At 37.6% G+C, this 24,979-nt stretch overlaps 1 protein-coding gene across 3 annotated transcripts in view; it reads right to left on the bottom strand.

Moving 5' to 3' along the window:
- cdk18 (cyclin dependent kinase 18) overlaps positions 1-24,275 on the bottom strand; it is a 154,853-nt gene extending 130,578 nt beyond the window's left edge. Inside the window, exon 1 of one of the 3 annotated variants that reach the window (XM_030135219.1) lies at positions 23,882-24,275. The gene's annotated coding sequence lies outside the window, so the exon portion shown is untranslated. The remainder of the gene's footprint in view (positions 1-23,881) is intronic. The other 2 variants (XM_030135220.1, XM_030135221.1) reach the window with 2 other exon arrangements.
- Between the last annotated feature and the right edge of the window lie 704 nt (positions 24,276-24,979).

The following is a 24,979-nucleotide window of genomic DNA, read 5'->3' as shown; positions in this document are numbered from 1 at the left end:
ACCAAAACATGGGCTATTTCTGTAATAGAATAAATACACAGAACTGGGTGAGAATAAATGGCATCTGGATACATTTCCCAAAGCTTTTAATTTGGCCGGTAAGCTACAGGGCCATTGGTCCTATTTTATTGTAATCTTTTGTCATTTTTAGCCCCTCTGTCCTGCTTTTAGGGACCCGTTTCAAAGAAGGACCCATATACATAAGAGATCCACTAGGTTTTATCATCACCCAGTGTACACATCATATCCATGTTTATTAGATCCATGTCGCACACTGTGGCCGCTCATAAACTGAACAGACAGCTGAAGTCTTCCAATCTGCAGGAGCCTTTAAGCAGACACATGATTAACGTGAAAGACAAAGGGAGCCCGGAGTGTGTTCTCCGCATATCAGTGATGATAAACCCTGTCATTCATCTGTGAGAAAACATACGAAGCCCCATGCCTCTGAGTGAGATGACCAGTTACACAAGTCTGACATGTTTACGTCTTGTCGTACAAGTCGTGTACTGTACAGCACAAAGAATTATGTCATGTTCTGGTGGTCTGCTCTGCGTCTCCAGGCCTCAGCCATAATAAAGATGACCTTTTGTTTCCTTTCAGTCCGTCTTCTCTTGGAGCGGGGCCTCAACAAACAATTACTGTCTTATCTGCTCTGGTCTACAGCTATATATAGAGATTTTCTTTTAGATTTTCAGGGTTTGTACACGTTTTTCAAAGTCAAATTCAAGCACTTTTAACCCATAAAGACACAGTGCTACTTTTGTGTCAGTTCCAAAGTATTTTTTTTTCTCTATACAGTATTTAACTTTTCTTAACTGATTTATCACCATTTATGATAGATAGATACACTGTAAAAAAAAAAATCTGTAATTTGACAGAATTTTTACCGTTTATTTAACAGATTTTTCCTGTATTTTTAAGATACAGGAAAATGTCAATGAAATGACGAAAACAGACTGTGATTTTACATGTCAAATGTAAAATAACATGAAAAAACTGGAACTGTGAATAACCATAAAAAATCTATTTTTTAAAAGTTTTTTTTCCGCAGAAAAATACAGTTAAAATACATTTGCAAATGTATCGTAATTTCACAAATATTTCTTTTCTATTTATGAGATTAAACTATTAATTTAAACTTTAATACTGTGAAAAAAATAACAAAACCAGATAAAATTACTGACAATTAACTGTAAAAGAAGTATTTGCTCTGTAAATGTAACCAGACTTGTTGTTAATTGACAAATATCTTGTGTAATTACAGGAGGTTTCACAACAAAAATGCTGAATAAATGTATTTTTGTGAATGTATAACATGTATAAGCACTGATAAACTGTCCAAATACAGTTTTTATCAGTGGATTGGACAACTTAGTCTCATTGAAAATGATTTATATACATATTTATAGGGAATTTGACTGTTTTAATGCATGTAAATATTCTTTATTAAACATTAAAAAGTCAAAAAAAGAGCAAAATCTCATGTAAAGTTAGGGCAAAAAACTGTATTTTAATTATGGAAAATTACCATATTTTTATGAGATGGTTATTTTCTGTTATTTAACAGGATTTATTTTTTGGCACCCCAGCTGCCAGAATAATACCGTTTTTTTTTTTTTTTGTTGTTGTTTTTTTTACGGTTTTTTTGTTTGTTTGTTTTACAGTGTTATAACCATAATAACCATAATACCAACCATAAAACCAAAACCATAATAACAATCAACTTTAATCTGAGCTTTTATGAACATCTTCATGATCAGCAAATTAAATCTATGAAAATACCTGATTTATACTGATAAAATACAAAATCCAGAGGATAATATTAGAATAAATGCTGATAAATCACTTAAGAAAGGTTAAATACAGACAAAAATTCATGTGGAATCTGCCATAAAAGTAGCACTGGGTCTTTATGGGTCAAAAATAAATAAATATATCACATCACAGAGTTATAATTGCAAGCACTTTCAAGTATTTAAACTAAAATTCAAGCACTTTTCAGACCATGAAAACACAACATTAAAATTCAAGCATTTTCAAGGATTTCAAGCACCCGTATGAACCCTGGATTTTCCATCCTGTACACTGCAGTGAAAGTGTTAAATCTACTGGAGAACTTAAAACTTACAGATAAATACTTTATAATGTGTTGCTGTTGCTCAGTTGGCCAACATTGTTGACAGTTACAGTCCCCTCCTCTGTCTTCCCTGGGTTTCTGTCTTCATGACCCCCCCCCCCGTCCCATGTAAACAGTAGGTCTACTGTATCCAACTAAAAAAACCTACTGGGGGTCAACATAAGACTGGACTATTGTATCACAGGACATCATGGTTTGCACAACGGGCCACTCAGGTCGCAGTGGTTGTTTTGTTTGGAAAATGTGTTTTTTTCATTTATCACAAACATGCGGTCACCACAGGGAATACAGAAAAACAACTGATGAGCAACATGTTTTAAAGGGATCAGTGCAATAACAGAACATAGATGCTTATGAGTGACTGATGGGATTCTGTTTGGTTTTTTAACCATTTATTTTACCTGAAACCTATTTATTACCCCGCCCCCCAAAGGGGAGGAAAGGAGTATTGTTTTTGGTTCAGTTTATATGTTTGTTTGTTTGTTCGTTAAAACTGTAGCAGTAAAACTATCAGTTGAATTCATACCAAATTGCGTTTGTAGATTGCCATTGACCCAGAGTAGATGTCATTACATTTTGGGAAAAGTAGGTTAAAATTCCAATTTTTTATGAGTTTTTATATTCTTTTTTTTCTCCATTTATTTATAATGGTCAAAAATTCAAATGTCTGTAGCAGCAAAACTATTGGTTGAATTCCTATCAAATTGGATTTATGGATTACTAGTGACCAAGAATAGATGCCGTTTCATTTTGGGAAAAGTAGGTCAAAGTTCAAATGTTTTATGAATTTTTACATTTTTTTTTTCTCTCATTTACTTATAACGGGTCAAAATTTCAAATGTCTATAAAAACATGAATTTTGTTTCACTTGACTTCAGACTTGTCACATATATAGAGACAACTGATATGCTGACATCAGCACACACAGACATGATGACATCAGCTGGATCGATGCCAAAATAAGCTATAATACGTGCGAGGGGTTGGGTTTGTTGTGCCTGGAACCACTTGTTTTAGCTGGTTTTATTTGTATTTTTAGAGTAGGTTTTATATACGATGTACAGATCAGATGGCACTTTTAAGTTTCATTTATTTTATTTTATTGTGTTTATTTAACAGGGACATCGTACATTGATTCCCATTGCGCTAAATGCTCCTGAGTTAGCTTAATGGCTTTTTTTCATATTTAGTCCCTGAATTATCAAGGTCAAGGTTACTTTATTTATACCCGGAGGTAGATTTGTTTTGCAGTCTAGGTGATTGAATTGGCATTACAACAACACATACATTGATCACGCTTACAGACAGGACAAAAAGTGCTCAGTGTTCCACCATTGATCAGTATAGCAGCATGGATAAGGAAAAGAATAAAATAAATAAGATCAAATAAATAAAAACAAGATGCAATAAAAACACAATAAAAACCAGAAAAGATAGAATAAAAACAATCTGGAATAAAAACCAGGATAAGAACATAAAATTAAAAAAATTTAAAAATTTTATCACCCTAAAAGGTAGCACAAAGTTGTAAACATACTGTTTAAACAAAATGTAAAATACCCAAACACAGATGAGTACTATACAAGTTTTGTAAAACAAAATTTACAATTAATAACACATCAGCCAAAGTAAAAAAAATAAAAAACACTTGGCACTACTTATTACTTGTTACAATGACAAAGCTATTCTATTCTATTCTATTCTATTCTATTCTATTCTATTCTATTCTATTCTATTCTATTCTTTAAGTTGAAAATGTCAACTGATTGCTGTGTGAAATGAAATGGTACACATAGACAGTTCAGACAGGATTCAGGCTTGTACAAAAATGAAAAATGACAGAAATATGCAGGTGGTTAAAGGAATTAAATTAAACACATTAAAGATGTGAAACCCTTCTTACATTACACATTACACACACATTATTAATGTTAGTTTGCCAGTTTTATGAGACCATTTCAGCTATACACTGTTATAAATCTGGTGGAATATGAAAACACGACCTTCGACACTTTAATTTCTCCAATATTACCACATGTTGAAGCTAATATTACTCATCACTTCTAAAGTCGTGCAAGTCATTTTCCTCTTTTGATGTGATTCTACTCTGAGAAGACAGTGGATTTGTGGTTTGTTCTGATCTTCTTAGCTTTCACATGAATTAAATCTGCCTTATACTAGACACACATCACTTTGATATAATTGCTGATAAGTGATATAAGTGCTGTCAAACGATTAAAATTTTTAATCAGATTAATCATGATGATGGATTAATCTGTGTTAATACATTAATTTTGACATCCCTAATAGTAACCTTTGAATTTACTCTGAGCTTTTATGAAAATCTACATCAGGGGTTTCAAACATGCGACCCGGGGGCCAAAACCAGCCCCCCAAAAGGTCCAATCTGGCCCGCGGGATGAATTTAGGAAGTGTAAAAATTACACTGAAGATATTAACAATCAAGGGTGTCAAATTCCTACCTTTACCTTTTCATCTTTGTCAATGTCAGATTGATATGAAATTGATTTATTTCGCAGTTTTAGCTGCTGGCACCACATGATACTGTATTTAAGGGTCCGTCACTTGTGTTCACTTGTGGTTTCCAGTCGTCTTCTGGTCCCCACTCTACCTGGAAACATGGAGACTAAAGTTGGGAGAAAGCAGCAGAGTCCTGTCTGGGATTTATTTGAATACGGCGACAGAGAAGAAGAGAAAAGAGACGACTAAACTAAAACTAAACTAAAACTAAGCATTTAGAAAAAAATGAAAACTAATAAAAACTATAAAACCTGCTCTAAAAATGAAATAAAACGAACTGAATTAGAGAAAAAAAAGTCAAAACTAAATAAAACTGAACTATAATGAAAAATCCAAAACTATTAGAACCTTGGTCTGAACATATGGAGGAACAAATACACTGAGGTGTAAAGAAGGATGGAAGAGGAAGATGGAAGGAGAGAGAAGGGAGGCGGATGATTCTAATCTTCAGACAGTCTCATAATAAAACGTCTGTTGAGACTCAAAGCATGAGATTAAGGCCAGAGCGGCAGCCGGTAAAATGACACTGGGGAGGCTGTTGTTGGTAGGAATTACAGATGTGTTCACTGCAGCTTTCTGAATTAACAAACCCTTCCTCCTACCTGAGAATGTACACTAGAGCTGAAACGATTAATCGACTCAAAGTGATCCAAAAACAATCCTTCAACCACAGTTCTCCTGAATCAAAGCTTTGTTTCCTTCATTTCTCTGCTGTTAAACATTGGTTCCACTGTTGTGTTTCACACGGACACTTATTGTGATGCACAAAGAAGCTTCAATTCAGGAAAACTGTAATAGAATATCTCCCTTCAATCAATTCGAGTCGCTTAATCGAATCATTAATTTTTGTTTCAAGCACCTAATCAATTAATCACTTAATCGTTTCAACTCTAATGTACACTACAGTCAAGGAAAAAATTATTAGACCATCAAAATTCCAGTTCTTTTCAACTGGAGCCTTTATTGGTCCTTCTGAACAAAAAAAAACAAAACAAAAAAAGTCCATGTATGAATTTCAGTTTTGTATCATATTTGATACAAAAACTGTACTTTAACCCTTTCATGCATAGTGGTCACTACAGTGGACAGATATTCTCCAGCTGTTCTCTTGTATATTCATGGGTTTTGTTGTTTTAGTTCCATATCAGCCAACACAGTGGACACTTATACATCATCCCATAAACTGCAGTTCATCCCATTACTGTAACTTTGCTGTTCTTGATAAACCTGATCTGCACTAACATGTTGTAGTGTAAATCAATTGTTATTTGTTAGACAAAAAGTTTTTTTTTTTTTTTTTTTTTTTTTGCATATTATCTCCATGAAGTGAGTAATATCTAGCTAGCAGTAGAATATGTTAAAATGTGAGAAAACATCAGATTAGTAGGATTAAAATCTTTTCATTTGTTTTTATCTCACTTTCTGATATTGGGTTTTAAACACGTTTCTTTACTTCAGAAATGAAACGCATGGACATTTTTGTAACTTCATAAAAAAAGAAACTCCATTGCTTTTTTTTTTTTCATGCCTAAGGGGCAAGCCTGGATTAACCATATGGGCAACTGGGCAATTGCCCAGGGGCCCGCGACCTCTGAAGGGCCCTGGGTAGCTCGGGCATAACGAAAATATCTGGTTATCTTTTGCTTATAAATGAAACTGTCCGCAAAAAGTGTTCTTAAATAAATACTGGATACTTTGGAAATGGTTTCTTATTTATTTTTTGTGAAAATGGAGGACACTTCCCTCTCTTTCTAATGTAGTGGATCAATTTTAGATTATACTGATGCTAATGTGTTTTGTTTTCATATCATCATATGCAAGTGAGTGGCCTTGACAGGAGGCTATAGTGGTGCACTTGTAGTTCTACGAGCATTTACACATTTGTACATCAAAATGCATTTGATGATAGTTAAATATTGAAGTATGGAAAATATTTACATATATTCCTGGAATTTATTCTGTATTTTGCCAGATTATAGGGATCCTGGGGTTGTGATGATGGGGCCCTTGAGTATTGTTGCCCAGGGTACAATGAAGTGTTAATCTGGCCCTGCTAAGGGGGATGAAAACAAGAAGAAAGAAAACAATCTTGACTATGGTTGTCATAATTCGTGCATGAAGGGGTTAATTATGGAAAATTACCGTATTTTTATGAGATGGTTATTTTCCGTTATTTTACAGTATTTTTTTGGTGCCCCTGCTGCCAGAATATTACTGTTTTTTTTTTTATTTTTTTTATTTATTTATTTTTTTACAGTGTGTGTCCCAATATATTTTACCATATATATATTTGTGTCCATATATTTTACTTTTGTCCATATATGAGAAGAAAGAACAGTAGTTGTATTCACTGAGTACTTTGGTCTTTGTCGTCAGTCCATGTGTATGCCACTTTTGTGCTGCTTCAACCCTAACACACATATCAACAGCCACATTAGCGCTCACAAGGGAAAGCACTCCAGATCTGATCAATGGGACCACATCCAGAACTGGTCCGGGCTTCATGTGGTCACATTCATCTAACACTGTGACTGAACTTGTGTCCTGGGATGTTCTGAAGTACTGCAACTCAGCTGAGCTCTGCATGAGCACATTCACACATGAACAAACAGCAAACTGTAACATCTTTACATTAGTTGAGGCAGTTCTAGGGGGGTTTAATTCCAGTGCCTAATCTTAAACCAGTTCTATTCGACAACTGCAACTGATCCAGAATGCTGCTGCTCGAGTCCTCACTAAGACCAAGAGAGTGGACCACATCAGTCCAGTTCTGAGGTCTCTACACTGGCTCCCTGTCTCTCAGAGAATAGACTTCAAAATTCTCTTACTAGCATATAAAGCACTGAATGGTTCAGGCCCAAAATACATCAGAGACCTTCTAGTCCAGTATGAACCATCCAGACCACTCAGGTCATCTGGTGCAGGTCTGCTCTGTGTTCCCAAAGTCAGAACTAAACATGGAAAATCAGCGCTCAGTTTCTATGCTACGTATATCTGGAACAAACTACCAGAAAATATCAGGTCTGCTGAGAGTCTGAGTTCTTTTAAGTCCAGGTTAAAGACTCACCTGTTCACTGCTGCCTTTGACTAAAAGGATTTTGACTTTTTAAATTTTATTTTCTCTTTGAAACTCTGCACTGCAACTTTTACTTTAATATGTGTGTGTTTTTATTTTTATTTTATTTTATTCTATTTTATTTTATTTCATTTTTTTTGAATTTATGTGTTGTTTTCTTACTTGCTGTTTTTAATCACCTTTTATATGTTTCTTTTATAATGTTTTAAATGTGTTTCTTTTTGTTTCTTTTATTTCAATGTCCTGTGTGAAGCACCTTGAATTGCCTTGTTGTTGAAATGTGCTATACAAATGAACTTGCCTTGCCTTGCCTTTGCTGGTCTAGAACCAAGAACCGCTACGACTGAACAACCATTTACCTGTTACACTGCAAAAATCTAAATCTTACCAAGTGTATTTTTCTCATTTCTTGTCCAAATATCTCATCACACTTAAAATAAGACCGAATCACCTAAAGAGGAACTTTTCACTGAGATTTAAGAACTGATATATAGACAATAGATCTGGAAAATCTGATTTCAAGAAATCTTACCAAGATAATTTTCACGTCTTCCATTGGCAGATTTTTTTTGCTTAATTCAAGATTTTTTGTCTTAATTCAAGCAAAAAAAAAAAAAAAAAAAAAAAAAATCTACCAATGGAACAAGTCTGAAAAAAATGTTGCATCATGATGTTTCTAATATCAGCAATTATTTAATTTAACCCTTTCATGCACAGTGGTCACTCCAGTGGACAGTTCTCCAGCTGTTCTCTTGTATATTCACAGGTTTTGTTGTTGTAGTTCCAGATCAGCCAACACAGTGGACACTTTTGCACCATCCCATACACTGACATTCAGACCATTACTATAACTTTGCTGTTCTTGGTAAAACCTGATCTGCACTAACATGTTTGAGTGTAAATCAATTGTTATTTGTGAGACAAAAAGTTTTTTTTTTTTTGTTTTTTTTTTGTTGCATATGAAGTGAGTGATAACTGGCATTAGAATATGTTAAAATGTGAGAAAACATCAGATTAGCAGGATTAAAATGTTTCTATTTCATTGTTTTTATCTCACTTTCTGATATTGGGTTTTAAACACGTTTCTTTACTTCAAAAATTAAATGCATGGACATTTTTGTAACTACATGGAAAAAAAAAAACTCAATCACAATTTTTTTCATGCCTAAGGAGGAATAAAAACACTCAAGAAAAAAATCTTGACCAAGGTTCTCATAATTAATGCATGAAAGGGTTAAAAAAGTCATAATCCATACTGAAAAAATGTCCAAACTTGGAGCCCATTCCCTAAAATGTTCAGTTGTTGGTTGAACGGGACAGAGCAGCACAGCCAACAACCTGGAGGGGGCGGGGCTTGAAGTGTCTCATGTGCATTTAAAGGTCCAGCACTCAAAAGGACCTTTCTCGCATCAATTACTCAGAAATAGGGTTGAAGATGGACCTGTGGTGTGGAATGAATGAAGAATTCAGACCCAAGCAGAGCAGTTACAGTTTATGGAAACCACAGGGAAATGTGGGAAAATGAAGAATTCTATTTAAAAAAACCAAATATCACTCCTTTAAGGTCTATTTACTGATTAAAATGTGCACATTAAGTTACAGGCAAAAAAACTATCCAGCTTTACAGATGTCTGCAGCCCTTGAGCCACACAGTGGATCAAACAGCTGAGCATTCTGTTTGCTTTTGCATATTTCCATGTTTATATTTATGTAAAACCAAACACCATCCCTTTCTGTTTTGACTATGTCCACTTTTCTCTGGACTCGAATTTACAAAAAATATGCTCCGACTGCATTTTAGTGGCTCATCTCATCTCTCAAAATAGCTGCATTTATCGGTGGAATATCAGAATATAACAGCAACCATCACCGCTAACACCAATAGGTCATGTTACCATGGCAACAACATGTTTGACACAAAATAAGATACACATGAAACAAACAAATGCTAACAAAAACACTGCTACGACACTAGCTGAAAGTGCTTTTTTCCTCTGTATTTTCATTTTGTTGTGGTTTTTTTAGGTTGTTTTTCATCATGTTATGCTGTTTTCGTCTTTTCATGGGTGATTATTTACATCTATGTTAAGACATTTACATCTATATGGAGACATGTTTTGTCTTGTACGACTGTGGCTTTTCCTGTGCCGTTCACATGCCTTGGTGAGTTTGACATTTATAAGCTCAGAAAACTGTTATTCATTTCCTCCCGCTGTGTAAAAATTAAGCCTGATTAAAACCTAACCGCCTTTGGGGAAACGGTATTGGACGTACTTTGAGCTTTTCGCTTGGCTGAAATCCCATTGAATGACAGGGAAGGAGCAGGATTTATGACTATTATGAATGTATGGACAAGGAGTTCCAGATGTTTTGGCTTCACTTTTTCAGAGCCATCACTGTGTCCATCTTTATTTACTGGAAAGTTGATATTCTGCACTAATCCATAGCAAGGTTCTAATAGTTTTGGATTTTTGATTATAATTTCGTTTTATTTAGTTTGGACCTTTTTTTTCTCTAATTCAGTTAGTTGCCGCCGCCAAGGAGCTTTTGTTTTTGCCGGCGTTGGTTTGTTTGTCTGTCTGTCTGTTTGTCCGTGTGCAAGATAATAGATAGTTATGGGCGGATTTCGATGAAATTTTCAGGAAATGTTGATACTGGCACAAGGAACAAATGATTACATTTTGGTGGTGATCGGGGGGGGTCGATCTGCCTTGGCGGAGGTCTGTGCTCTCTGAGTGCTTTTCTAGTTTTAATTCATTTTTAGAGCAGGTTTGCTAGTTTTTATTAGTTTTTGTTATTTTCTAGATTTTTAGTTTTAGTTTAGTTTTAGTTTTTTTAATATCTTTTCTTTTCCTCTCCGTCGTATTCAAATAAATCCCAGACAGGACTCTGCTGCTTACTCCCAACTTTAGTCTCCATGTTTCCAGGTAGAGTGGGGACCAGAAGACGACTGGAAACCACAAGTGAACACAAGTGATGGACCGTTAAATATCATATGGTGCTGCTAGCTAAAATTGCTAGAGCAAAATAAATCAATTTCATATCAAACCAACATTGACAAAGATGAAAACGAACGGAATTTTATTCATAATTTATATACGTTTTAGTTAATTTTGTAAACACAAAATACATTTTCAGTTAGTTGCTGTTTTCTTCTTCTAATTATAGTTTTTATTTATTCCAGTTCCAATTTTTTACAATTTCAGTTTTCATCATTTCGTTAGTTTTTGTTAACGATAATAACCTTGATCTGTAGCTGTTAGTAGTGGTGAGGAGATCGATCCAAATGTTGATAGTATCGATACCGAGTCGGTATCGGTATCAGATCGATGCTAGTGTGGTGAGATCAATACTTTAGTTTAGAATGGCATGGAAGAGGAGTGCCATGTGGTTTTATTTTTAGGCCGAACATGAGACAACAACAAGCTGAATAATTTGTAAAAAGCTATATGGTACAGATGATTTTAATTTAATTTTTGTATCGCAGTTTCTGAACACTACCTGAAAAAAAGAATTTGGTTTCTGGTGATCATTTTGTGCACTTTGTTTATTTAAGAAAAAAATTCCAGACATGACAATGTTTGGGGAAAAATTGTTTTGTTACTGTTCTATTGTGTCTGAAAAAAAACTTATTTTGATTATAGAGTATTTTCTATTTAATTATAAACTTTGTCCAAATTCTGTCCTGGGTTTTAACTATTTAATAATAAAAAAGGAAACATCACAAAACACTTAAAGGTCATGAAAATTAATTGAGATTTAGCAATTAATTGAAATGGAATTGAAACATATTGGTATCAATACCAACGATACTGGCCCTGTATTTACTCAGTATCAGACTGATTCCAAAATATGCAGTATTGCACACCACTACCTGTTGCAGTTTGTTGCAATGGTGTAAGGATGTAAATAAAAGTGTTTCATTGAATGCAAATTGTTCACAGGATGAGAGAACAAATTTGTATGGCTCTCAACAAAATTTAAAAGTGTAAAACACTGTTAAAAATATGGAGAAAACATCATCCTGAAGGCCAGACTCTGAGCGCTGAGTGGCATGTAGCACAAGATGTATAATATAAAAACACTTGAACATCAAATATGATTTCAGGGTGACTTTATTGATCTGAAAGGCACAATAAAGCGTCCTTTCATCACTTTCAATTCATGATGGATTTGTAAAGAAACATGACAAAGCCCACCTGTTAAAACAGGAAAGCCTGTAGAGCGGCCACAGTGCCTTTCAGGAAATGAAATGTACTTTGTTTTATTCACTTGAATGGAAGTGTTTATTTGTGTGTTGTGTTTGGAAGTCAGATCTGATCGAGATATGCATGTGGAGATGCATTCTAAAGCCAGGTTGTATCAGGGCCGACGTGATAGAGCTGCGATAGAAGAGAAGTCGAACACAACTTAAAGGGGTCAAATTTGTCTCAACCCACTTTTATTAGTCTGTGGTTCATTTATTTGTGGATTTGGACCCTAATAGTTTAAACAGTTTGAATGTGAACCCTCCAGCTGCTGCAAAGCTATCTTTATATTCATTCCGGCAAAAATTGAGTGGATTTCTACGACCCGTTTGAATTCCCGCTTAATTTGTTACGTTTATAACTAGTTACATCATGACATTTGCGCATATAAGGTCCAGACTTCCGACAAACATTTCTCCGAGTACTCTGAGTCCAAACTTCAAGCAGATTACCTAACATGTTCAGTTATTGGTTGAACGGGACAGAGCAGCACAGCCAACAACCTGGAGGGGGCGGGGCCTGAAGTGGCTCATGTGCATTTAAAGGGTCAGCGCTCCAAACCACCTTTCTGGTGTCGTTACTCAGAAATAGCAGACTGATCTCATGAAATCACATTGTATGTCACGCCAGTTCTTACGGCATTTGGCGTGCTATACATACACATTTTCATCCTTTCGCGTGTTATTCAACGCCATTTGATTGTGCGTCAGTGTACGCCAAGATCTCTGGTTTACATATCTGTAACTGCTAACCCTAAGCCTAAGCCTAACTCTAACCAGTAACCCTAACCGTAATTGTGCTAATCGCGGTAACTGCTAATTGCGTGGTATTTTACGCGGCGTGAACATACACGCAGAAAGCTTATAATGCATACAGATAACACGTCAATTAAAAGTGGTGGTGGTGGTGGTGGTGGTCAGAGGGGCCGTAGGCGCGAATTGGCAGCCATGCTTCTGTCAGTCTGCCCCAGGGCAACTGTGGCTACAGATGCAGTTTACCACCACCAGAGGGAGAATGTGAGAGCAAATGAAGAATGGATCAATAATGTAAAGCGCTTTGGGAGTCTAGAAAAGCGCTATATAAAAGCCAATCCATTATTATTATTATTATTATTATTATTATTATTATTATTATTATCTGTATGCAATTTATGATACCGACTTAGGGTTGAAGATGGACCTGTGGAGTTGAATTAATGAAGAATTCAGACCCAAACATGGCATTTACAGTTTATGGAGACCAGTGGTCCCCAACCTTTTTTGTACTACGGACCGGTTTCCTGCATGAAAATTTTCCGCGGACCAGGTAGAGGTGCGGGGGTTCCAATAACAAAAACCTTTGTCTGTTCCGAGCATGTGATCTGAAACACTTACACTGTAGATCAGACAGTTACAATGATTCTACAGTAGAAGATCAACTCAGCCTAATGCAGAACCAGTGGAACCGTGGACTGGTTTCCCTGCAACTAGATGGTTCCATCTGGGGCTGATGGAGACATACACTCTGATTGTGTTCCGTAGATCCAGTCTACTCTGGATTCTTGTTTTGGTAACTGTCATCGCAGAAAACCCAGACACACAAACATGTGAGGTTGGAAACAGAAGAAGGACTTTCAGGGCTTTTGTGGCGATATCCGCATGTTCTGCTTTGACTTGAATCCAGAACGAACAGAGGTTTGAATTTGTCTCAAACATGGATGGATGTGTCGCAGCAGTTTGGAGGAGCTGGTGTGTCACCTGTAGGACCTGAGGAACCTGGAACTGAGACAGACTGTGACCCTTCTGCATTCTGTGACCCTTCTACAGACTGTGACCCTTCTGTGACCCTTCTACAGTCTGTGACCCTTCTGTGACCCTTCTACAGTCTGTGACCCTTCTGTGACCCTTCTACAGACTGTGACCCTTCTGTGACCCTTCCACAGTCTTTGACCCCTCTACAGTCTGTGACCCCTCTACAGTCTGTGACCCTTCTACAGTCTGTGACCCCTCTACAGTCTGTGACCCCTCTACAGTCTGTGACCCTTCTACAGTCTGTGACCCTTCTGCAGTCTGTGACGCTTCAGTCTGTGACCCTTCTGTGACCCTTCTGCAGTCTGTGACCCTTCTACAGTCTGTGACCCCTCTACAGTCTGTGACCCTTCTACAGTCTGTGACCCTTCTGCAGTCTGTGACCCTTCTACAGTCTGTGACCCCTCTACAGTCTGTGACCCTTCTACAGTCTGTGACCCTTCTGCAGTCTGTGACCCTTCTACAGTCTGTGACCCCTCTACAGTCTGTGACCCTTCTACAGTCTGTGACCCTTCTGCAGTCTGTGACGCTTCAGTCTGTGACCCTTCTGCATTCTGTGACCCTTCTACAGTCTGTGACCCTTCTACAGTCTGTGACCCTTCTGCAGTCGGTGACCCTTCTACAGTCTGTGACCCTTCTGTGACCCTTCTGCAGTCTGTGACCCTTCTACAGTCTGTGACCCCTCTACAGTCTGTGACCCTTCTACAGTCTGTGACCCTTCTGTGACCCTTCTGCAGTCTGTGACCCTTCTACAGTCTGTGACCCCTCTACAGTCTGTGACCCCTCTACAGTCTGTGACCCTTCTACAGTCTGTGACGCTTCAGTCTGTGACCCTTCTGCATTCTGTGACCCTTCTACAGTCTGTCACCCTTCTGCAGTCTGTGACCCTTCTACAGTCTGTCACCCTTCTGTGACCCTTCTGCAGTCTGTGACCCTTCTACAGTCTGTGACCCCTCTACAGTCTGTGACCCCTCTACAGTCTGTGACCCTTCTACAGTCTGTGACGCTTCAGTCTGTGACCCTTCTGCATTCTGTGACCCTTCTACAGTCTGTCACCCTTCTGCAGTCGGTGACCCTTCTACAGTCTGTGACCCTTCTGCAGTCTGTGACCCTTCTACAGTCGGTGACCCTTCTACAGTCTGTGACCCTTCTACAGTCTCATCGTTTCCTCGTTTCTTCCTGAAAAAGTTCTCCAGTGAATTTTATTTTTGGCTCATTTCTTTAGCTTGTGTTTCTACTGATTCATGAAATGGCGTAAGTGAGCGGTTGTGAGGCGAGGGCGGAAATGGTCGCTCTTCAAAATAAAATCTCTGCAAGACTAATGGAAAAAAATTGCTTTAATATTAACTACGTTTTTTTTTTCTTTGCGGCCCGGTACCAAATGGTCCATGGACCGGTACCGGGGTTGGGGACCACTGATGTAGACCACAGGGAAATGTTTTAAAATGCATAATTCGGTTTAAAAAAGCACAAAATGACTGCTTTAAGAATAATTAGCCTTTTTCAACAGTTCTATGCACATTACAAACTTCAATTATAACAGAAAACAAAGCTCAATGTTGAATTTACTGCATGTATTTGACAGGACTGTTCTAAATCCTCTCCTGCTAAATGTCAGAGATATGCATCAGGAGTGTTAGACCTTCACATCTGTCAGATAGCCTCACATCACATTATGTTTGTGTGATTATTCAGATGTGGTGTTTGATGGGAGTTTTCCCCCAGGTCCTAGCCTATGGTCTTGCGTTTGACAAAAGTAGCTCTGTGACTCACAGTTTACCTTCACACAGCTCACACGCAACACATTATACATTCCCCACGGTGGCCTCTGCTCGTGTCAGTGTGCACGCCGGCCTCAAATAAGCCATCACAGCTGCAGCGCCAGACTAGAAAAGAAGGCCTGCAATTATGTGAAGCGCCAAAACACACGGTTGAGCATGACGTTTAAAAGTGAACGCCGTGGCTATCCTCCTGCCTCGTAAATCAAAACCTGGACTTTAGGATTCCCTGCCGGTCTGCTAACAGCCTCTCACAGCTTGTCAGCATTTGTGTTTCTTCATTTTCCCCCAAAACAACATGATTCTTTAAATAAAAGCACTGGCTGCCTGAGATATTCAGGATAATTTTATATTATCTGGATAGCTGAGCTGTGAATGCACTGCCCACCCACCTGTGAAGAGCTTTTGAAGCTTATTGGGTGAGAGTGAGGAAGGCATTTGCAACAACACTTTAGGCCATTTAAATCTTTTTTTAGTGTTTTAATGTGAGGCTGGCTGCAGCAGCAGTGGGCTAGAATGGCTGCTCATGTACACAACACAATCCTATCATTTTCTGGTGCTGCAGCTGAAACCTGAACACTAAATGCACCATTGGTCATTCCTTTTGGTATGCTAGTTCTATGACTGAAGTATGCAGCAAGGTTATTATCGTTAACGAAAACTAACAAAATGACGAACACTAGAATTGAAGAAACATTTTCTTTAACTGAAATAAATAAAAACTGTAATTAAAAGAAAAACTGTAACTGAAACTGTATTGTGTGTTTACAAAACTAACGAAAATGTATAAAAATTGAATAAAATTCCCTTTGTTTTTGTCTTTGTCAGTGTCACTTTGATATGAAATTGATTTATTTTGCTCTAGCAATTTTAGCTGCTGGCACCATATGATATTTAACGGTCTGTCACTTGTGGTTTCCAGTCGTCTCTGGTCCCCACTCCACCTGGAAACATGGAGACTAAAGTTGGGAGAAAGCAGCAGAGTCCTGTCTGGGATTTATTTGAATACGACAGAGAAGAAGAGAAAAGATATTAAAAAAAAACTAAAACTAAACTAAAACTAAGCATTTAGAAAAAAATGAAAACTATTAAAAACTAGCAAACCTGCTCTCAAAACAAATTAAAACTAACTGAATTATGTTTATGTTTATGTTTATGTTTATGCATTGGGCAGACGCTTTTTTCCAAAGCGACTTACAGGGGAAAACCAATTAAATCACTCTGAATTAGAGAAAAAAAAAGTCAAAACTAAATAAAATTAAACTATAATGAAAAATCCAAAACTATTATAACCTTGGTATGCAGGCAACAGAAATGAGGTTGAAGAATCTAGAAAATGCAAATTTCAGTGATGCTTTGTCCGAGAAATAACATAAATAATATAATGAACAGTTGCTGCATTTCCAGGAGGTGGTTTGACTTTGCGGCAATATTTTTAAAAGTGAGGAAAATCATTGTCAGTATGTTAAAGCTGGGTAATTTATGGCCCTGTTCAAGTCCAGGTTAAAGACACAGCTGTTTGGACTGGTTTTAAACCCTTAGCACTGAGACACTATTAGGTTTGAATCTGTGGTGTTTTTTTTAATCGCTGTGTGTTGTGTCTTATTGTTTTATGCATATTTATGGTATTTGACTAAACTGTTTCTATCTTATAATTTAATCATGCTTTTAGATGTAAAACACTTTGGTTTTCTTCATGTTGTTGTAAAGTACTATATAAATAAACTTTGATTGATTGATGGATCGGTCATTTGTGAGGTAAATACGTCTTCAACAATGTTGCTGATGCTAATATCAGGGTTAACTAGTTGTAAATTAACCCTATAACTCCAAACGTATCATATTTGATACATGAGTTTTGAAGCCTGATCAGTGTGATATAATTTTCTTGAAAAACCTGATGTATACAATTACATACATACAATACACAGATAATCCACCAGGGGGAGGAGTTCATTCACCAGAGGCCTTTCCAGTGACACTATAAGACTGACATTAATGAGGAAGGAGGAAGAACTGGGAGCATTTAGAAAAGAAATTAACAATTTGTTAGACATGTTTGTGTTAGATTATGTTTTGTTTGTTCAAAAATAATATTTGAGCATTGAGACCCGATGTATCAAATATGATACAAAATTGAAACTCATATATGGAAATTGATATTTGAAAAAACATTTTTAGGTTGTTCAGAAGGACCAATAAAGGCTCCAGTTTCGAAGAACTGGAATTTTCTGTCAATGATTTAATGGTTCAAGCTTTACAGGGTTAAAGGGGTCATATTTTGCTAAACCCACCTATATTAGCCTTTGGTACATTTATTTGTGTATTTGGGGACCATAATAGTTAAAAAAGTTTGAATTTGAACCAAAAATCGAGTGGATTTCTTCAACCCATTTTAATTTCTGCTTAATTTGTTGCATCTATAACTAGTTACATCACAACATTTGCACATATAAGGTCCAGACTTCTGATGAACACTTCTCTGAGTACAACATAATAGTTTGTCAGCAGCAATGGTTGTAGTCCAGACTGAAAATATGTCCAATCTTGGAGCCCATTACCTAAAATGTTCAGTTGTTGGTTGAACAGGACAGAGCAGCACAGCCAACAACCTGGAGGGGGCGGGGCCTGAAATGTCTCATGTGCATTTAAAGGGCCAGCGCTCCAAACCACCTTTCTGGTGTCATTACTCAGAAATAGGGTTGAAGATGGACCTGTGGAGTTGAATGAATGAAGAATTCAGACCCAAGCAGAGCATTTACAGTTTATGGAGACCACAAGGAAATGTTTGAAAATGAGGAATTCCATTTAAAACTGGAAGCACTCGGAGAGCGCAGACCTCCGCCAAGGCTGATCAGTGGCCCCCCCCGTGGGCCCCCTCCACGCCAGGGAGGTTATGTTTTTGCCAGGGTTTGTTTGTTTGTCTGTCTGTTTGTCTGTCCGTTAGTGTGCAACATAACTCAAAAAGTTATGGACAGGTTTTAATGAAATTTTCAGGGTTTGTTGGAAATGGGCCCCCCCGTGGGCCCCCCCCACCCCCGATCACCACCAAAATTGAATCATTTCTTCCTTATCCCATTTCCAACAAACCCTGAAAATTTCATCCAAATCTGTCCATAACTTTTTGAGTTATGTTGCACACTAACGGACAGACAAACAAACAAACCCTGGCAAAAACATAACCTCCTTGGCGGAGGTAATAAAAAAGCTAAATATCACGCCTTTAAGTCATATACCTCTACAAGAGTGGTTGCATGCAAAGTAAACCTGTATGTTGTTCTGTGCTTTGTTGTTTGCATGAACTGCAGGAATTAATCTTAAGCCCCCAGAGGTGAGTTAGCATTTTTTAACATCTCGGCTCCCTCATCTTAAAGTCAATGAGTGTTTTGAATGTGTTTTTTTTTTTTTTTTTCTAAAATCCCTGCAAAACGGTCTTGGCAGATGTTGACATTTCTTTGTAAAACATAAAATATTCATGAATTTTGAAGCTTTTGTGTGCCTAAAAAGCAGCTGCTTACAAGTGGCTATGTTAGAATTCATGGTGAACATGAAAACTCAAAAAGGCTAATCATTAATATGCTTTTATTGCCTCGTATCTTTTCTATTCACCTGCAGAACCAGTAACCCTCACACTGAGAGGAAAGATTTTTGTGGAGGACTTAAATGTGTGAAATTAAATCACAAGTTTGAAGCTTAGCTGTGGTGGCGTTGAAGTCATGAAGTAGCCTCAAATTAGCAGGTTGGTGTAGAGTATGACATTTACATTGGATGAAATATCTTTACTATGGAGCTTAAATCCAATTAGCTCTTTGCTGAAGGACTGAGGACATGTCAGAAAAACACCAGAAAGAACAAGAGGGATAGGATGCAAGCCATTTTTCTAGCTTCAAATGAGTTGCAGCTGGCTAACTCTTTAACACTGGGAACTTTGCACAGTTTGTTCAAGAAAAAAACACACTTCATCCTCATTCAGTCTTAATCTGTACAGTAATGGCTCCCATTTTCCATTAGGTTTATTCCAGTTACTGTAACTTCACTTACTGGTTCTGACATAAGTATTGACCCCTGACAGTAAAGAGGATTATTACTCCACCTACCGAAGAGGAGGCAAGGGGTATTGTTTTTGGTTCGGTTTGTATGTTTGTTTGTTCGTTAACACTCTAGCAGCAAAACTATTGGTTGAATTCATACCAAATTTGGTTTATAGATTGTAGGGATGAAACGATTACCGGTATAACGATAAACCGTGGTAAAATTCCCGACGGGTAGTCTTACCATTTAAATTCTAATTATCATGATAACCTTGTTTGATTACTGCACTTTGAAAACTAATGGCGCTGCTCATTTCCTGGAGAAGCAGCAGCACTCCAGGCGCTATCTATCTATCTATCTATCTATGAAAAACAAAACTAAAACAACTCAAACTTGGTATGGAAAATGGTCAAACAGTGGCCATAAGGTGACATCTTTAATGCACATTTGTATATTTGATTGTTTGCATGTTAATATTTTAATGTTTCTGCCAGCAGAAAGTACATTGTGGCTATTATTTAATTGTATTTATTTATTACTGTTTTTTCATGTATTTTTGAAAATACAACTAGGTTAAATTATTTCAGTGTGTGTATTAATACTTTTTGAACATTTTGAGCACAGTTTCAACAATATTGTGATAACAATGATAACCGTGATAACTTTGGTCGCAATAACCGTGATACGAAATTTTCATATCGTTGCATCCCTAATACATTGCTAGTGACGCAGAATAGACGTCATTACATTTTAGGAAAAGTTGGTCAAAGTTCAAATTTTTTATGAGTTTTTAAAATCTTTTTTTTTAATCCCCATTTACCTACAATGGGTGAAATTTCAAATGTCTGTAGCTGCAAAACTTTTGGTTGAATTCATACCAAATTGGGTTTATAGATTGCCAGTGATGCAGAATAGATGTCATTACATTTTGGGAAAAGTAGGTCAAAGTTTTAATTTTTTTACGAATTTTTAAAATCTTTTTTCTTCTCCCGTTTACTTAGAATGGGCGAAATTTCACATGTATATAAAAACATCAATTTTGTTTCAATTTGCTTCAAACAAGGCCCATATATAGAGGCAGTAGATATGCTGACATCAGCACATGCATAGACATGATGACATCAGCTGGATCGATGCCAAAATAAGCTACAATATGTGCGAGGGGCGGGGTTTATTATGCCTGGAACCACTTGTTGAAATCTGTCATTGCTGCTAATTTTTCAGTTTGATTTTACAAAGCACAAGAAAAACTTACAATACCCTAGAGCAGCTTTACTTCAGACACTGGCAGAGGAAAAACTCAGATTTACCAACATGCAGAATAAAACCAAAACAATAACAAAGCCATAAAAGCTTGTGTTCTTTGCCCCGTTAAGGGAACTGCTCCACTAAAGCCTTTCTAATTATAACTGAGATGAGTACGAAGGATCCGTGACACCCCAGGTTATTGAGACGATGGGCTTATTTTCACAAAAGATTCCTGCTTGCTGAAGCATTAAACCTTTCAGTGTTTCATTACAGAGGCCAGTACATCAACTTGCTGTGTGAACTGCCTTCCATTTGGTGGTTTAACCAAATGTTTGCATGTGTTTGTTCATCTGTAAGCAGTGCTCAGCGCTGGTGCCAGGGCTATTATTAAATATGGTAGCCTGGTCTATAGCCTATCTTCACATTATCATGGTTGAGTGCACCTGGGCCTGTGTGATGAACCAGGAACCCAATAACAAGCTTCTTATGTAAATATTACTATTGTGCCTCAGCTGCAGAGCATGACGGCAAAAGATTACTACCGTGCAACTAAAAAATAACAGCAAGAACTATTCTCAGAGACAAAGTACGAAGTGCTGAAGAACCTAATTATATTGTAATTATCTGAGGCAGGTGTACAGACCCTGATGATCCCACTTGCAGACATGAATATCAGGGAAATGTCTGGTGAACAAAGTCCGGTGGGTGCAGGAGTTAGTGCTTCACACGCGTACCAGAGGACTGGATATTGTCAGAGGAAATCCTATTAACAGTAGATAGAAATTGTCTGGCTGGTTTTGATGAGGGCTGGAAGAAGCAATGAGAATGGACAGGATGCAAGAAGAGTGAGAAAGCTGTGTTTTGTTTCTAATAACCATGACTGATGTCTAATTATATGTGCATTTCCTCTTATTGTTCCTTCTCTCAGTTACCTGCCATTTCTAATTACTTTGTGCATGTGATGTTATCTAGCTGCTCCTTCCCCGTTCGTATACACAGAACATAGAATAATACTTGCATCAAAGAAATAATGATGCATGCGTTCACACATATCACTGCCTCACTTTGTTGGCTTTCTGCTTGACAAACCTGATGACAAAACATCTTTTACATGTTTCAGCCCATTCTTGCTTATCGTACTAAAAAAGTAAGACAAGGTTGAGGATACGGTAATGTTTCTGCGTGAGGCTGGGGTTTAGGTCACCTTTGAAAGGTGGTAAAACCATAGATTGGATGAAAAAAGTGGATGGAACCAAACGCCGCGTTTCCACTATGTGGAACCAGCTCGACTCGACTCAGCTCGACTCAACTCTGGTACCAGGTCCTATTCCTGGAGACCGTTTCCATTACAGGATACTACCCACTTTACAGTACCTGGACGTCATAGCGATGCGGTGCGTTACTTCCGTGTCGTCTGCTCAGAGTTACTGATAAACTTGCTTGTTGTGTGTTGTCTCGGTAAGCTCATGCTAAATTTTTACATTGGTCACCAAAGACTGAATCTCCACCGACCATGATGTAGTTTTTTGGGCTGTCATCATGTGGATTAACCTACCGTTATATTTACTGTCCACTTCTGCATCTGGTTTTTGTAAAAGGGCGGGTCACAGAGACGACTCTGACCAATCAGTGGTCTGCAGTGTTTACACTAGTATCTGTTCTCCAGTCCTGGAACCTCAGCGGAGGTGATACTGAAAAACTAGTACCAGGTACCAGATTCTTGGTCCTTTTTCGTAATGGAAACGCAAAAAGGCCGAGTCGAGTTGAGTCGAACCGATACCATGTAGTGTTTGAAAAAATAGTACAGCATAATTTTCGTGTCCTTTTTACAGTGTTACATACAGATTTTTGTATCAAAATAATATAAAAATGTGTTTTATCTGAAAAATTGTTTCTCTTTTATCTCAGTAAATATTTTCTTTTAAAATAGACCCAAAGTGCTTCCAAACTTGGTTTGAATTTTTAGCCCCATGTCCTGTTTTTAGGACCAGTTTCATAGAAGCACCCAATTATAAAATAAGAAACTTAGCAAAGTACTACAAACTACAGCCCCATAAAAAGATTATTTTAATCCTAATAAGTAATGCTAACAGTAGGTACATACAGAGCTGCTGCTGCCAGATATGCTACTGTTGGTGGCTTTGGAGGCAGATAAACACCACTGTTGTTCCTTTCCTCATTCTTTTAATCTTGTGTTTTTTTGTTTTCGAAGGTTAGAATAAAGGTGACGTAAATGTCACAGTCCTATGTTAATCTTACTGTATCTCCAAAGCACACAGTTTCAGTAATGTTATTTCTTTGGTGAATGATGTATAATTTTGTTATGCGCTACTGAAAGACTAATTCAACTTTACATTTACCCTGTCATTTAGTTGGTTTTAAGACATTACAAACATGGTTGAACATATGACCTTCTACCAATGCAACTTCTTACTAGGATGTGAGACTCAGTGGGTTTTATTTTAGACACACCATTCATAAAGATCCACACTATATTTGTCCATGATTCAACAATGCATGACAATAAACTGGAAAAAGGAACCTGTTTTGGCTGTGCACACTGCACCGCCACTGCCACCCCCCTCCCCCTCATGCGTTAGGTACACACTGCTGTGTGTACAGTGGTTAGGCATGGACTTCTGTATATTTGAGTTGCCCTTCTGACATAACTACAACTGCAGAGTCCGTTTACATGTGAGTACTAATGCATGACACTCATCAGTGAACAGAGGTGCATGAGTGGGTGGGGTCCAGGTCTTCAGATGTTCTTGTTTTTCTTGCCGGACAAGAAGCACCAGTGTTTTTGTAAACTTCAGTACCACACAGCATGCTGTTAAATGCATTATCTCCTTAAAATGTCATTTTAGCCTCCAAAATAAAACCTAAAAAAGTGACACTTGAAGACTGAGATAATTAGGATTAATTAAAGAATCAGCCTCTTTGTTTATGTGACCCCTGACCTTAGATATAAGCTGAGTTTATCTTCTGCTAAATGAGAAAGAATGTGAAAAAGCTGCATCACAAATACTTACAGAAGAGCAGAGGTCATCCACGCCAGGGGAGGACAGAGTGTGGAGCCGAGTCCTGCCTCCGCTCAGGTTTCACTCCAGTTGCAGAGGTGTCACTCACACATGAGATAAATCCACAAGATGCAGGAGGCTGAGGAACAGTGATGGACAGACGACCGACCTGTCCTCCAGTCCTGGTGATGGCTCGGCCTCCCTCCCTCTGTCCGTCCGTCCGTCCGTCCTCTGGACACAGAGCAGGATGAGCAGCCTCAGTCGGACCGGAGTGAAGGAAAGGCTGAACGCAGACACACACACAGTGGAAACAGCTCAGGAGAAGAAAAACTGCTCCTCAGAACGGTTTTATAATCAGCCAGCAGCTCCTCCCACACCAATCTCTGCCTTGGGCCCTCCTGTGTTGTTATGGCAACGGCCAATCAAGGCTTTGCATTGCACAAGCCTCCTCCTCCTCCTCCTCCTCCTCCTCCTCCTTCTCTTCAGCTGCTTCTGGCGTTGACAGCACAGGCACAGTCAATAGTTATGGAAACATGTATGTAAAACTGCATGTATGCATTTATATCCACAGTACACTAGTGTGTGTGTGTGTGTGTGTGTGTGTTTACATATACAGCAGTTCCTCTACGGTATGCAAATATTTATCTGAATGTGTTTGTGTGCTTTCATAGGGAGATGTAGAAAAAAAGAAAGATAAAAGGAAAAAAAACTGATAAGATTTTTGTTCCTTCAAAAAAAAAAAAGAAAGACAGTTTTGTGTTTAATCTCATTTGAAAAATTTTGTCTTACTAAGATATTTCAGTTAATATAGAGTTAGATTTATTTCTTTATACCTAATTTTACCACTTAAAACTACATATCTTACAATAACACTTCAGTCATATTTTATATTTCAGGTTTTATACATAATTAAGACCTGAGTGACAGGTTGGCTGTCTGTGACTACTGCCTGGGCTTTAATTCCCAGTTAGCTAATGGCTAATGAGTTGGACCCTTTGTTAATTAAATAAAACATATATTCTGTATGACAAATGGCTCTACTGCATTTATGTTGAAGAAGTTACCTGAAAACCATCAGAGGATTCTGTTACACTGTTAACCAGTACTTTA

Source organism: Sphaeramia orbicularis, chromosome 5 (assembly GCF_902148855.1).
Source record: "Sphaeramia orbicularis chromosome 5, fSphaOr1.1, whole genome shotgun sequence".
Taxonomy (NCBI): Eukaryota; Metazoa; Chordata; class Actinopteri; order Kurtiformes; family Apogonidae; genus Sphaeramia; species Sphaeramia orbicularis.
The sequence above is the reverse complement of the archived record's forward strand: the minus strand, read 5'-3'. Positions and strand labels throughout refer to the sequence as shown.